This window comes from Tursiops truncatus, chromosome 8 (genome assembly GCF_011762595.2).
Source record: "Tursiops truncatus isolate mTurTru1 chromosome 8, mTurTru1.mat.Y, whole genome shotgun sequence".
In the NCBI taxonomy this organism is placed as follows: Eukaryota; Metazoa; Chordata; class Mammalia; order Artiodactyla; family Delphinidae; genus Tursiops; species Tursiops truncatus.
The window spans coordinates 100,833,813-100,846,228 of NC_047041.1; positions in this window are offsets into that span (position 1 = coordinate 100,833,813).

Here is a 12,416-nt window from a genome sequence, read left to right on the forward strand (position 1 = left end):
CCCAGGTGCCGGCTTCCACGGACTGAGGCGGAGGCGCCCCTCCCCTGCTGCGGGCTCCGACGGAAGATGGGGGAGGGATGCCTGCGGGGAAATGGAGAGGAAAGTGTTAATGAGGGGCTCGGAGGAGGGGAGGTGTCGGTGTCTGGCTCCCCCCTCACACCAGCAAGAGCTCAACCGTTTCCCTTTAGGACTGACCTGGAGAGGGTCTCAAAACAAGAGACACCACCATGACGGGAGCACTGGGGGCTCAACCCTGGGGGTGGGGGAGATGACACTCGCTAGGGGCATTATTGGTTTAAGATGTAGACAGGTAGGGAGGTAACACCTTCGTGTCCAGCAGGAGCCCAACCCAGATGCCCTCACCCCCGCCTCCCATCAGGACCAGGGCCAGCTCCTGTGGATGAGGCCTAAAGACTCCTTCAGCTGGTGACCACAGCCCCTTCCTCTTTGAGACACCCAACCCCTGTGCGTGGCTCCCACCACCAGCCACGGCTCTCTCTCATCAGTTCCTGATGCTGGATAATGAAGTTGCTAAATAATTCATTAGGATTAATTAAATGCCAATTTGTCAGTGGTATCACTGGGTAACCTGGCTGGAAGGGGGCAAGGGAGAGAAACCAGCCAGGACCCAGGCAACCAGACCCCAAGCCCTCTTCATCCATGCAAAGAGACAGGCGTCTGATTCTGTGTCTCCACTTACCCCAAAACCACACTCACCCCTTCCTGGGCCCCAACCTCCTGCTCACCAGCCCAGGTCATTCCTGAACCTAAGTGTCTGTCACCCCCAACCTCCAGCTCCCAGTCTTCAGCCTGAGACCTGCTCCGATAACTGGGTTCTCTTCACCCCTCAGTTCCACCCTCCTCCTCATCCAGGCCTGGGGGAGCCACCAGGAGGCAGGCAGCCTCATTTGCATAAAATTGCCTTTCTGAAATGATTACCCTTGTAACGGGCTGTCAGAGAGCAATTTATACCCCACGCCAGGGAGGGGAATTTGCATCTCGTTAAACTCTGAGTCGTAATTATTTATATCCAACAACCCTCCTGAATATTGCATTGATTTTATTTTGGGGAGGGAGGAAGGGAAAGAGGTGGGGAGAAGCCTGAGAGAGAAGCAGAGAAGGACCATAGTTTAGGAAGAGACAGGGAAAGATTGAAGGGGAGCGTGGAGAGGAAGAAGAGAAATCGCATGAAAAGGAAGAGTAATTGAGGAGAAAGGTGGCCTGATGGGGAGAAAAGGAATGAGAAGACAGAGAAAATTAAATTCCAAATTCCAACAGCATTTGTCAAGGCCCTGGATGCTGAGCACTTTTACAAATGTCATTTTACTTAATCAGTCTGGGATGTCCCATTATTCCCATTAACCATTGGGGAAGCCCACATAGAGAAGTCTAGGGACTTGCCCAAGGTCACACAGCCAGTCAGCAGGGAACTGGGACTTAGATCCACATACGTCTGACTCCAGCAACTCCACAAAAGAGACAAAGGGCAGGGCAGCCACGGGTGTGGTTCAGAGAGGTGTGAACCAAAAGAAGAGAAGAGGGGTGACTTGGAGAGAGAGAAGGTTGGATGAGTGTGGTTCCTCCCTACATGGGAGGAAGTTGGGGTATGAAGGGGGAGAGAGAAACCTAGGGACCCCCCGAAAAGGCCAGAGTGAGGGGGGTGAGCAGAGAGTCACGGGAGGGCAGGATGGTTGGAGTGATATGTATGCAGAAAGAAGATGGGCAGAGAAGGCCTCAGGAGGCTGGCAACAGAGAGAGTTTGGGGAGCCATCTCCAAGAGACCCTCCAAATCCAGCTCTCAGGTCCTTCCATCTGGCTCCTTCTGACTGCTGCCCCCCCCCGACTCCTACAGGCTCCAAGAGGGTCTCAAGTGTCCTGCCCCAGCACCCCTCCAAGGGCTGCCCCAGGGAGGGAGGTGTTCCAGGCAAGCAGTCCCTTCTCTCTCCAAACACTATCGCAGTTATATATAGCTTTGCCACTGCCTCTCCTCACTGGGTAATAGAGATAATTAACATGCGCGGGCTAATTAGCCAATCAAATTAAATGCAGCACCTGCTCCCAGCCTGATTGACGCCCTTACCCCCACACGCATGCACCCTCACCCCAGCCCAGGGCAGGGGAGAGGGACCCTCAGGCTTGGGGGAGGGAAAAGCCAAACTCCCCCTCTTCTTCAGAAGGAGCAGCCAGAGACCCCCAGCAGAGGCACGGCTCCGGAGGCCGGAGAATGGCAACCTCCCTCCCTCCCCGACCCAGGGTCTCAGTCTCAGTCTGGCCTTGCCTCTGAGCAAGGCCCCCACCCCCTCCTCCAGACACTATTTTGGGGAGGGAATTAATTAGCTATCGATTTCTGCTGGCAGAGGGAATAGGATTTCGTGCTGCTGTCCGCTCACTCCTCAGCTCAGGAAAGGGAGGGGATTAGTTCCCCTGCCCCACCCCCAGCCCAGTCCCTCTGTCATAGTCACATCCCCCACCTTCTAGAGGGTGGCAGAGGGGTTCCTGCCGGCAAAGCCAAGGGTCAGGGTCTCCCTCATTCAGGAAGTTGGCAGAGGACAGAAAGAGTGGAGGCTGATGAGGCGGCCTCCAGAGGCTGGGAGGCAGGCGCCTAGGTCCTAAAAGCCGGAAGGAATGTTACCTGGCTGGGGGATGGGAGCGGCAGCGGCAAAGTGGGTAAGAGTCCAGGAGGGGATGACTCTATCAGTCTTTGTGTGCCCAGATGTGGAGGAAGAGTGTGACAAGGGAGAGGGTGCTGTGCGCAGGCACGTGCCTGCTAGCGCCTGCCAGGGCAGAGGCTGGGCTTCTGCGGTGCCTCCGGGAGGGGCTGGGGCAGGGTCTGGGCCTGCCGCCCCTCAAAGCTCATTACTCATTCTCCCCACAGCCTGCAGCTCTGCAGCACAGGCCTGCCTAGCTCAGCGCCAGGGGCACAGGGGCTGCAGAGCTGGCCAGGAGGCAGCCCCAGCCCTCCCTGCGTCCTCTCTCCAGGGACCCAGGGACCAATGAGGCAGCTTCAGGCTTGCGAGGCAGAGATAGCCCCAAGAGGAGTGTGAGCTAAGCGGACACCCGGGTTCTTTCCACCCCACGCCACCCTACAGTTCCCAGGAAACCTGCTGCTCTTCACCATTCCTGTCCCCTCCCTTCAGACTCCCCCCTCCCCAGGACCAAGCTTCTGCTGACCCAGCCTTCAACCCACCCTTCCTCCCAGGACGCAGGGGCTTCCTGCTAACCTAGGAGGCTCCATCCTTCCTCAACTCCTGGTACGCAGTTCTCTGGCCTCAGGTCTCCTCCCCGTGGGCGAGGGCCATGGCCTTGCACAATTACATCAGGTAAACAGTGTCCCTGGAGTTGCACATGGCTCCTCCCCGAGGCTCATGCAGTACAGTGGAAGCCCCCCTGCACCCACAGTGTCCAGGTGCTGCTCCCCAAGATTGATTCTTCTCCAGTGCCTACTGCTAGTGCAGGGACATTGCCAGAGCAGCGTCGGGATATCCTGCCTGCTGACTGATGTCAGTGCAGTGCACACTGCCAGCCACTGCTGGCCCAGGGCCACCGCTCCTCTGGGGAACAGACCTCTTCCCTGTAACTGGGGATCCCGTACCCAGTCAGCTCCCTAGCACCCGCTACCCACAGGTGGACTCTGCAGCCTTGAGCCAGCGGTGATGGGAGTTAGAGAGGTTGGGGGTGGGGTGACTCAGCTGCACTCAGGGCGCAGCCCACTCTCTTCCCCCACAGAATCCTGTCCCAGCGATTCTTTCTGGGTCCTCCTAGGCTGGCGGCTTCCTCCCCATCTTCCCATGGCCAGGCCAGTGCCAGTGTGGCATCTGGGCTGCAACTTCAGGGCTTCCCACTGTGCATCGGGTGCCAGGCTGGACCACCACATGCACGTTCTTACATGTCCTCCAGTTCTAGGAGGTATTTTTGTCACCCCAGGCTTACAAACAGGGACTCTGAGCTTCAAATGATGGATTCATTTGCCCAAGTGCAGGTACGGGGCCGGCTGGCTCCAGCATCTATGGCCTTCCTTCTACCCTGCACTGTGCACAGGCCACAGAGCTCACCCTTCTCCGACCCAACCTTCACAGGGGCCCCTGCACTCTTCAGACCATCCAGACTCCGAGTCTACCCTGGGGGCTGAAAGACACAGACCTCAGAGCTCATGGAGTTTACCCCTCTCGTTTTCTCTGAGGTGGAAACGGAGTCCCAGAGAGGGGCAGTGACTGACCCAGGGCCATAGAGAAGAGCAAGGCTAAAATCAAGGTCGCTGGCCTCCCATTCTAGATGCTTCCCCTGTATCCACTATTCTACTCCCGGGCCTTCTAGCCTGACCAAAGGCCTAGCCCCATACCACCAGCACAAACTGAGTGAATGGATGTGAATTCCAGGGTGAGATCGTCTGCACCCATCCCGGCAGAGCCCCTGGTCAGGGGTCTTCTCCCAGCATCCACTCAGCCCCTTCTCTGGCCACATCTACACCACACACACACACACACACACACACACACACACACACACACACACACGCACACACACACACGTCCAGCCATGGGAACACCAGCCTCCCTCTGGCTCTCCTCACGCCAGCTCCCTCTCGCCAGCTGGGAGTGTAACAGCAGGGGCCTCCCCCAGACATCAGGGAGGAAGAGCTGGGTTTACACACATTCTGGTGGCCCCAGAAGGCAGCCCGTGGACAGGTGGGAGAGTACGTGTTATGGGGAGGGAGATTTTGGCTCGAGCTAAAGAGAAACTTGCCGGCAATGCGAAACAGCCAACAGTGGAGTAGGCTGCCTCCGGGAGGGGGGGGGGCGGTGAGTTCCCAGTCTGTGGAGGTGTGTGAGCTGAGAAAGGATGACTACTGCTCAGAGATGCTCAGGAGGGGCTCTTGAATCATACGGGAGGGGGCATCGAAGTGCTTGAGCTCTGAGGGCCCTTTCAGTTGCACAAGGTGTTTTTTGGAGGGTCCTGTTTCCTCCCTAAAACCTCAGGCAGGATTGGTGGGCTGCGAATAGGCCCCACCCCCTCTTCCTCCTCCCTTCTTCCAGCCCTGATGACCTAGAAGTGACAAGGGAAGACCTTGGGCAAGTCCAAGTCCAGCCACATGTCGGCAGAGGGCAAAAGCAAAAGTGAGATACTGCAGTGATTAGAGGCACTGACTCAGGGGCCTGGGTTTCCTTCCAGCTCTACCCCTTTCTAGCTGTGTGACCTCGAACCAGTTGCTTGGCTTCTCTGGGCCTCAGTTTCCTTACGTGTAAAACAGAGATATTAGTAGTGCTGTCAAAATTGAGTTAATATATGTAAAGCATTTGAAACAGTGCCTAGCAGAGACTAAAGTGGAAAAGTAGGTATTGTATTAATAATCACTTTTAAAACTCCTCCTCTCATCATTTTACAGTTTGCAAAATTCCATGTGTCTCTTGTTTCCTTTGGTTCTCACCAAGGCCAGATGAGAGAAGTAAGTAATGCAGCCCTTATAACTGCCCCCTTTGGCAGATGGGGAAACTGACACTCAGAGAAGAGAAGGGACCTCTGAGTGCCCATTTCTGTGGGACAGGATTCTGTGGGGGAAGAAAGAGTTGAGATCCTGAGAGCAGCTGAGTCACTCCCACCCCGACCCCCTCCAGCTCCCATCACCGCTGGCTCAAGGCTGCAGAGTCCACCTGTGGGTAGGGGGTGCTAGGGAGCTGACTGGGTGCAGAATCCCCACAGTCACACGGCCTGTCAGTGGCAGAGCTAGGACTCAGATTTTGCCCGCTGAGCCTTCCTCCACTCTGCTGAGCACCTCCTCCTACCTGGGAAGGTGGGAAAGGGATGAATGGGTCTGGAGACTAGTGGAGGTCCCACAGCAGCACGGCTGGGAGTGGGCAGGTGTGTGCGAGGGTCCCCCTGAGCAGGTGTTCGTGAAGGGGGCTGAGCACAAGAGCGGCAGCTGTTGCCAGGTGTGGGGGGTTGAGGAGACGGGTGGGCTGGGGACCGAGGTGCAAATGAATGACTCGGCAGAGTGGGAGCCGGAGCACAGGTGCCTAGGAGCTTGGGGGTAGTCAGTGAAAGGAGTGAGCTCACCCCTGTGCCCACCCTGTGCTATGCACAGCTGAGGAATGATGCCGCAGGTGGGTACACCCCAGCGATGCAGAGGATAGATGGTTTCCAGGGGTAGACTTGTGAGTAAGCAGGAGGTGCCTGGGAATTTTCCTAAAGGTACCCGTGACAGGTGTGTGCACGCGTGCCATGATAATGCTGGAAATAGCTGCCGTTTACCAGGGGCATACGACAAAGTTCACAGAGTGCTTAGCACAGAGCCAGGCTCACAGTAGGTACAGAGTACAGGCAGACCTTGGAGATACTGCGGGTTCAATTCCGGACCACCACAATAATGCGAATATTGAAATAAAGGAAGTCACACGAATTTTTTGTTTCCCAGTTACACTATACCATAGTCTATGATACTGTAGTCATGTGTGCAATAGCATCGTGTCTAAAAAGCAATGTACATACCTTAATTTTAAATTACTTTTTTGCTAAATTATGCTAACCACCATCTGACAGCGCAGTGTTGCCGCAAACCTTCAATTTGCAAAAAACGCAATATCTGTGAAGCGCAATAAAATAAAGTATGCCTGTAGATACAGTTGTTACTATTATTATTGTCAGCATAATCATCTGGTCTAGTCCTCAAAAGAACCCCATGAGGTAGGTATGGGAAACCCCATTTTACAGATGAGGAAACTGAGGCTCACAGAGGGGCAGAGCTGAGCCCAGGCGGCCTCACTCTCACCCCACTCCAGCGTGACAGCAGCAGAGACAGCTTTGTAAGGATCAAGGATCGGCAAGGTGTCATGCAGATGCCAGATTATTTGTTGAATGAGTCTCTGAGAGCCATAGCCCACCGGTGTGGACGGGGCCAGGCCGGGAGCCGCCCCAGCAGACGGAGGAGCAGGGTGGGTGGCGTGGGCTCGCACTGTGGGTCGGGGTGTCCCCATGAGGGCTGGGAATAAATGGACAGCATGGCTCCGGCACCAGGCAGGGTGTGAGTGTAGGATTAGTGCTGGGGGGTGGAGCGCCTAGAAACGGGAAGGTTCTGAGGACGGCAGGTGTGGCTGAGTGCTGGGCCAGACCCGGAGGGGCTGTGGTCGTGCACATCAAAGCCTGGGGCAAAGAGCTCAGGACCAAGAAGGGAACGTGGCGCTTAATGATGGGGGTGGGATGCAGCTAGGAGGAGAGGGTGTGTCCCGGGGAGTGAAGGTATGTTGCAAGCATACAGATGTGCCTGAGATGGCTGTGTGAATCTGGGGAGGTGAATGGTTGCATGGGGGGCTGTGTGCACCTGAGGGTGTGGGCTGACACTGCAGTGTTGGGGCTCTGGGGGCAGGTAGGGGCCATGAGCGTGTCACGTACAGGAGAGCAGGGCGCCTCGGGGAGGTCTCTGAGGCAGGCAGTGAGGTGGCAGTCTCTGGGCGGGGCGTGTAGGCGGTGTGCAGCCGGGAGGTGTATTGTGTACGCAGGTGTGTGTGCCTGTGTAGGTGTGTGTCTGGGCGGGTGCCACTGAGCATATGTATCAGTGTCAGGTTGTCTGTGTCACTGGCAAGGGTGGGCGGGAGGGAGCAGCTGGACCTGGATAGAGACTGAGGGCCTGGAAGGGGAAAGAGGTCCCCCACAGTCCCTCTGGAACCCAGCCCCCTCCTCTCAGGAACCCATAGTGTGGATTCAGCCCAGGCTGAGAAGCCAGCAGAGGCCCCGGCTCCTGGAGAGAACTCCCCAGCCATCCTCTGATGGCCGGCCTCTGCCTGTCGGTCAGTCCCGCCCACCCTGTGGGTATGAGGACAGGATGGATCTGAGAACACCTCCTCTAGCAGGAGTGAAGGAACCCCCGAGCCTGACCCTTCTCCCCTGCCCCTAGAAAGATCCAGCCGAGTCTCAGATGCCAGCGTCCCTGGAGGCATCCCTGGAGGCAGAAGGAGTTAGGGACCTGAGTGGCCAAAGCACCCACAAAACAGGAGGCTTTACGGTTAACAGATCAGCCGACCTCCCTCCTCTCTTTCTTCCTCTGTCTTCCTTCTCTCTGTCTACTTCTCCGGCGAAAGATAGAGAATGCAAAGCCCTGAAGTCTACCCTGCCCCAAAAGGAATACCCAGACACTGGGAAGGTGGACAAGAGGGAGGGGTGGGAATGAATGGGAGGTTCTCGCCCACCTGACCCCATCCCCCAACACATAAAAAACCAGAAGTGTATGGAAGCCCCAAGGCAGCCAAGAGGACTGGAGACCCAAGACCCACACCCTAAGATTGATTTCATCACTCCAGGTCTGGACAGCTTCCCCCTTCACCTCCAGGCACCAAGAAAGAGCCCCCTCCCAGCCTTGCTGGTTCAATGAGGCACCGAATGCCTTCACCCAGGACTCCGGTGGGGGCTGAGAGTAAAGAAGATAACAGCTGCCCACAGCCAATTTTTTCCTCTAAGGACCCATCAAGGCTTCAGGGGCCCATACCCCAACCCAGAGGACCCAGGGCAGATGGCTCCTTCAGCTGGGGAGGAGGCTGGGACATGAGGAATGTTCTCCTCCTCTTTGGGGGCAGGGGAGCAAGCCCCGGGCCCTGCAGCTTCCCCTCCCTGCAGCACTCTCTGACCATAACCCTGTCACCACCCCCAGCGTGTTCCCACCCCAGCACAGCCCCCTCCTACTGATTTCCCAGTCTCCCTCTCTCATCACCTCCAACCTTCCCCCGCAAGCTTCTGCTCCTCTCCCTCGGGCCCCCCATCTTTCCCGGCTCTCCACCAACACATGCCCATCTCTGCCTCTAGCACCTGGGCGCCTTCCCCTCTGCTCCCTCCCCATAACCTCCTCTCCCCTTGGCTCCCATCCCCCAGTAAAGCCTGGTCCTCCGCGGTGCCCCCCAGTATGGAGCCCTTGGCCTGGCCCTGCTCCCTGCCTTTCCACTTCTCTCCTTTCCCCTCTCCAGCCCCCTCTGCTTTTCCTAGGAAGGCCAGTTCCTCGCTGGTTTCTCCCCTGCAGACCCTTCAGGGCACAACGGGCTCCTCATCCCCTCTGGACGGGCACTGCTTCCAGCCCTTGGGGTGTAGGCTGGGGACCCCCCTTCAGAGCCTCCCTCACAAGCCTTCCGGATGCCCCTCCTTCTCGCCCCATTCCTTCCCCTCAACGACCAGCCCTCCCACCCCCCTCCATTCACCCCAGCTCAGTGCCAGTACCCCTTCCACAGGGAGCCTCCGACCCCCAACCCCCCAAGCCGTTTAGCCGCCTCGCTGTCACCCAGCCAGCCCTCTCAGCGCGCCAGCGCCCCCGCCCCCCAATCCGCCCTTCTTGCCTCCCCCGCCCCTCCAATCGTTGCCCTCCCCCAATCGGCTCTCGCCCCCCCCCCGTCCGTCTCCGCCGCAGCACCCCCCCGTACCTGGTTCTGGGGGCGCCAGGAGCAGGAGGGTGGGGATCAGAACCCCAGGGCCGCCCCGTCTCCGGCGGGTGGCAGAACCAGGGCCAGTGGTGTCTGCCGCCTCGCGCCTCTCTCGCTCCCCGCCGCGTCCCCGCCCGCCTGCCGGTCCGCCCGCCCCGCCGCTGTGCCGCTCGGAGAAGGATGCTCCGCGCGTCAGGGCGGCTGCTCCCGCCGCCGCATCCCTGCAACACCGACTGACGGCAGCATCAGCACCAGTTTCCGCCCCCCGGACGCGAGCATTGGATCATGCTGCGCTAACGGACGAGCTGCGCAGCCAATGCGAAGGCGCAGAAGCCGCCAGTCCCGCTGCTCCACAGGCCCACGCCCCGCGAGGAACCCAGGCGTCCCAGCCTCCCGGCCTCCGAGTTCTTCCCCGCTTCTCGAGGTCCTTAACCCTGGCGCCTGGGCCCCCAACCAGGCAGACCCCCAACCCAACCCCAGTGACTTTTCCGGAAACCCAGGCGCCCTAGCTTCTCGCCCTGGGATCCCGCATCCCCCGGCCCGCGGGCCCAGGTGGCAGCGCCCAGGGCTGGGGCAAGCCGGAGGGGAGGCTGTGGGCCCAGACTTGGGGGCCCGAAGGAGGAGGTCCTGTGCGGGGGCCCGGGCCGCAGCGCCCTCTGCTGGCAACGCCTTGGAACGGGCCCGGGCTGCCCGGAGCCTAGGGACGCGGGCTGCCGGGGGCCCTTTCCAGCCCTTGCCTGGCTTCCGCCTCCCACTGCCCAAAGGCCCCCTGACCGCCCCTAGAACTGAGGAGGGCTCTTTCCTGGGAAAAGGACAGAGGCGCGGTGGGGGAGGGAAAGGCAGAGATGGGGGCGGGGTAGACCTAGGGGCTTGGGGTTTCCCAACCCTGCCTCATGGGAATCCCAGAGTTTGAAGCCTGATTTCCAGTCCTGCCTGGAACTCTGGACTGGGATAGGAGTAGGTTGAGGGGTAGGGGCGTGGATACACACTGCCTGGACCACAGAAGGGAAGCTGGCAGCAGCTCACTTCAACCAGAATTTTCAGAGTGAATGTGGTGCTGGGGTGAAGGTCTTCCCTGTGAGGGCGTCTGCATCACTATGCATGGGTATGAGTTTGGAAAGAAGGGGACCCCCTTCACTCATCCAACCCAAGGTGGACCTGGCACCTAGCGTGTGTATCACAAAGTTGGACACTGGGCTTCTGAATGAGGGAGGCAGTGTGTGTGTGTGTGTGTGTGTGTGTGTGTGTGTGTGAAAGACCATTCTGCCAGCTCACTCCAGGACCCTGATTTCTGTTGCAGGGTCCGTGATCTGCACAGCCAGTGGTAGTTGGCGCGTCCTTAGCCAGAGGCAACATGCAAGAACACTCTCATTTGACCACAAATGCATGCATGGGCACTCGGAGGCGTACTCACAGCCATGCACACCTATCCATGCACATAGGCGTTCCCGAGGGGACACACAGGGACACGTGCAGAAATGCCCCCCCCCCCCATGGTACAACACCCACAAGAAGCATATACTTGCTCAAGAACATACGCAAACTTGTGCACACAGGTGCCTGAGGCAGATGCATGCCTTGGGGGGGAACAGGTGTACACAGAGGACCTGCCCACGAGGTCATCCTGCCCTCCGAGGCACTTTGCACAGAGTGGTCAATTACTGAGTAGATGCATGGGGACACTCCCCCACACCAGAGAGCTCCCTCCCGGCCTGTAAGGGGATGAGAGGGGGACCCAGGCTGTAGGACCCTAGAGGTTGGGAAGAGAGATCCCTGAGCCAGGTTCTAGACTTGGGGGGCCTACTCTGACCTTGGAGAGACCCTCAGGATGGCCCCACCAAGGCCACTAGAGGAGCCAGAGAATGGGAACTGCTGAGTCAGGGCCTGTGAATGTGAAATTGCCTCTCTGACCCCAGAGCCCACTGCCCTGCCCATCCCCCACTGCTCCTCTCCCTGCAGGCTACACACACACACACACACACACGCACACACACACACAGAGACGTGTCCAGCCAGGCAACAGGGCATAGATGGGCACACAGACAGGCGCAGTGACTCAGACCCTTATAGATGGGTGTGGGAAGGGGTGGGGGCGAGGGCAGGGGCAGGGAGAGATGCAAGAGTGAGCACTTGTCTCTGGTCCCCACCCCCAGCTCCCTGGGCCACCTTTGCCCATCAAGGGCAGGAAAGGTCACCTGGCAGCTGCTGCACCTCCCTGCCCCTCCCCCAGCTACAGTGATGTCTCCCCCCACCCAGGTCCAGGCTTCAGAGTACCGGATGTAGGTGGGACCCACCACTTCAAGACACCCCCCCAACAGGCACCCACCCAACGTGGCCCTTCTCCCGTGCGCAGTCCAGTGAGGACACACGGTGGAGGAAGAATGCAGCGAATACAGTATGCATGCCTGTGCACACACGCGCACGATGTGAAGCTCGTCTGCCAGATTCACACAGGCGACCGTGAAAAGGCGGCCACACGTCCCAGTCCCAGGGGGAGCAGACCTGGGCACACATCTGCAAACACACACACTGAGAAGAGGCCAGGCTGGGGCTGGGGGGTGGCAGGGAGGGGAGCCAGCCGACCGGGCTGCAGGGATGGAGGCAGCGTAGGGAGCGAGCTGCTCTTCACAGCACAATCGCCGTCTGTTGTTATAGCAACTCAGCCCCCAAATCGTGAAACGGATATTACAGCCTCCAGAGGAGGAAGGAAGGGAGGGGGCTGAAGATGGAAGGAGGGGCAGTGCGGGGGACCCAACGGGGGACAGGGCTGGGGGGCCCAACAGGTGGCAGAGCTGCAGCTGAGAAGTAACAGGGTGGGAGGAGGAGGTACCCCAGATGAGGAGTAGGCCAGGGGGAGTGGGGTCTCAAAGGGAAAGATGGGCATGGGGTCAAGGAAGTTTGAGGGAGGGGGCTGAGGCCATTGCCAGGTCCTCAGATATTGTGCTTTGCAGGTAGGAGTTGGGGTGCTCAGGCCTCCACTCCCAGGACAACCCGCAGTTGCTGTAGGACATGCCTCAGCTTGGG